Source organism: Limulus polyphemus, unplaced genomic scaffold (genome assembly GCF_000517525.1).
Source record: "Limulus polyphemus unplaced genomic scaffold, Limulus_polyphemus-2.1.2 Scaffold283, whole genome shotgun sequence".
NCBI classification, from domain to species: Eukaryota; Metazoa; Arthropoda; class Merostomata; order Xiphosura; family Limulidae; genus Limulus; species Limulus polyphemus.
In genome coordinates this window covers 59,013-62,725 of record NW_013665893.1, presented here as the reverse complement: position 1 = coordinate 62,725, position 3,713 = coordinate 59,013, and the positions used below count along the sequence as shown (strand labels likewise).

At 30.0% G+C, this 3,713-nt stretch overlaps 1 protein-coding gene across 2 annotated transcripts in view; it reads left to right on the top strand.

The window, feature by feature from the left end:
- Positions 1-3,713, top strand: part of LOC106457034 (nuclear factor NF-kappa-B p105 subunit-like) — a 117,665-nt gene that overhangs the window by 69,169 nt on the left and 44,783 nt on the right. The gene's annotated exons all lie outside the window — the stretch shown is intronic.

Here is a 3,713-nt window from a genome sequence, read left to right as displayed (position 1 = left end):
ATCTCACAACCTTTTACAGTATTTCATTCAAAACTTGATCAAACATAAAGTTATCAATGTATGTTGATAAGCTTGGAATGAAAACATTACTTATAATTCAGATTTGCTTATTATCTAAATTTGAATTTAATTTTAAAAAGAAATATCAAGAAATTCTCAATTTTCATTTTTTGGTGCCACGTAATGTGTCTGATTTTCAATTTACCCCTTTTAGAATCTTCTAACAGCAACAGTAGGCTGGTGCAGTTTCAACCAATAAAAAACATAAACAATACACAATTTCAAGCAAGAATATAAATTTTGAAACTCCTACCTTCTTGATTTGCTGAGATATCAATAAATTTGTCAAACCCATCAGAGAAGACCCCCACTTCTCTGACTTTCCAAGTTGTTTGATAATCAATTTTGCATATCTGATTGACATGTTTATAACCAAATAAAAGAGCAATTTCTTCTCTAAGTTTCTGAGTTTGCAGTGATCATGTTTTTCTGCTCTGAACTCAAAGAATTTTTTTAAACTTAGAAATCCAGGTAAATTATACTAGTTTTTGGACATTCTGTTCTAGTAACTGATTTTTTTTCTAAAATCCATATTTGAAAGGTACATGAATTCTTTTTAGTGAGACTCAACAAGGCTTTCAGAAGGAATGTCTTAATTTTCAATCAAGTGCAAACAAGCTTGAGTGCGCATTAAATACTACAAATTCTTGTTTTTATGTATGTACTTTATTTTTTAACAAAAGCAACTAAAATGAAAAATTAGGAATTCAGCTTATTCTAACTGATTTTTAGTAAAATTAAATGTTTAAAATTTCATAAGCTTGAGCATGTATGTACTATGATACCTCACAATTGTGCTGTTTACTTTAGCTCTGTAGGAAACAGCTAATGAGCTCCCAGTGTGACTTGTTACTTTTAGCATGAGGATTACTGCTTCAGTAGGTACAAATCACAGTAGTATAACCATCAAGTTAAAAAAGGGAATAGATGTGAAAAAGTTAACAGTTCAAACTCTTAAGTAATTTTGAAATTTCTGATGAATATTACAGCCAGTACAGGGAAAAAAATGGTATTATTCAATTCATTCAATATTTTTCAAACTTTTCACTGTATTTTGATCATTTTGCTGCAGTTAGTGTTAGTGTTGGGAAAATGAGATGAAATATAAAGTTTTACCAAAAACAAAACTTTTGATATTCATTTAAGGAGTTCTAGAGGTTATGCAAATGAAATATGAAAACTGTAAGATAAATATTTTTATTCTCAGCATAAAAATCTCCTTCTACTCACTGACCTCAGTAAAGGTTTTGGAAATTCACAGACAAGTCTTTAGTAAAAATACTTCATTAAAAAACCTGATTTTTTTTATGTTCAAAAGACTTGTAATGCCAAATTTTAATAAGATATATTTAGTAAATTCAGAACTATAGTAAACTCTAGTTTGGCTTCACATATACTGTGTCAGTCAATTTGAGAACAGATAGATAAGACAATAAAAGTGAAATGGCTTGCAAATGCGGGCCTTTTGATAATAATGATAAGTTTGTGGTAGGGATATGGATGAATAATACCCATGGTATTTCAAAATTAGGCTAATTGCTTATCCATTTAAACTCAATCTTTGGGGCAGAAGATCCACCTGAATTCTTCTACCAACTTTCATAGATATATTAGTAAGTCTGATGTATCCTATCCTTTTTTTTATAAATCACAACTTAAATTTTTCATCTAGTGTTTATTATAAAGATTAGTTCTTTGATTTAAATGTCACAGTACTAAAGTATTGCTACTTTAAAAATGCAGTTTGTGTTTCTGCCTAACACAGAATGTATTCAAAAGAGATTAACTCTCTCCACGTGGGCTTGGTCAATTTGACCAACCATGTGACCTCTTTGTACTCATTTAAAGTCTTTATAGATTTAATACTTCTAACTTTCAATATAGTGTGTATATCTTCACAACATTTGGCAATCTTTCACATACAAAAAATCATAATATTTAGTGAAGTATTTTAATAAACTGAAATAAAGATTTGTCCATGAATATATTGAGTATTTGTTTTGAATAATCTGTATACTTTATCTGTTATTTTATCTACCCTAACTCTATACAGGGTTGGTCAAGTTGACTGATTTTAAACTATACTAATTGGTATAACACAAACAAAAAGTAGTTTAATAAAATTTTGAATGTAAGACCCTAAAACCTTGTGTCATGCATAGTGAAGGATACCTTGGGCAAGAGGGTTAAATTTATGAAATGTTCCATGGCTTACTGGCTAATTAGTGGAAAACTTTTATGTCTGTAAAATTAGCAATATTCATCAGAAAAGTGATTGTTTTAGGTTCAGAGAAATTCATAGTGAAAAATGTAAAAGAAAAAAATGTGTGTGATTACTTTACAAAATGCATGTGTCCAAGAACTTGTATCCTGTCTTTCTGGAAGTATGTTCAAATACTCATCTGCTGTTTGTTTGGAAATATTAATGGAATCTTGCCATTTTGCTTAGATAAATAATTTTCATCATGTAAATTTGACTACATTTAACTCCATGACTTTTTGAGTATGATAATTGTAAAAATGAGATCTACTTGAACCATATATTGGTCAGAATTTATGCTTTGTCAAGTGCTCTATGATAAATTGTCAGTGATACATTTATTTACAAATGTTTAGTTAACTAGAAATTGATACATATATGAATTTTTAATTTTGTTGCAGTTAAAAAAAAGTGTGGCTGATATCTTGTTTACTGATTTTAAGAAACACTAACTTTGTGTTTTGAATTGTTTGCATACAAATGTGAAGCACATGTGCATAGATTGTGAATATTCATCAGTTCTACAAATATAGATCTGGACTAGATCTTTAAACCCAATAATAGTTTTATTAGTTCACCTGGAAAAAAAATAATTTTAAACCCTCTATACATGGGTCAAAGGCCATGTCATTGCGTTTGTTGACTCGCATGAAAATTTTATTGAACTATTATTTTATGAATTTATATCAATAAGTTTGGTATCAAATTGTAGATTGTAATTCAAATTTTAGTATTATACATTATTTAACTTCTTAATTTAAAATATTAAATATTAAAAAGTCTAGTTTCTTACAAATTAGGAACTCAAATTGCTGATACTGACAAGCTAAAATATCAAATAAGAACCTTCTGTCTTTCCTATTTGCTGAGATATTGCTCATGTACTGAACCACACACAATGGCCCTGCCAACTCTTTCCATTTTTGGAAACACTTCCTTATGTATACAAGTACTTATGTCTATAACATGTGAATAACCAATCGAAAGCTCAGAATGTCCCCCTGGTGGCTTTCTCGGCCATTTTGAAGTATTATGACATTAACTCATTTTTTTTCGATATAGAACTAAGCTGCTAAGTTGGGTCTTTAATCTGCTCAAAATTTCATATTTTTTTAAACCTAAATATAGCTAAGTTACTAAGCTTGATAAATTATAGTGTAATTCTATAGTATCAATATTCTTCTTCTATAGCTTTTTCCCGTATCTATACGGGGTTGCTATTTTTGGTGTTGGCAGGGTTTTTTTTACGGCCGGATGCCCTTCCTGACGCCAACCATCCCCTAATTTAGCAGTGTAAGACTAGAGGGAAGGCAGCTAGTCATCACCACCCACCGCCAACTCTTGGGCTACTCTTTTACCAACAAATAGTGGGATTGACCGTCACATTATAACG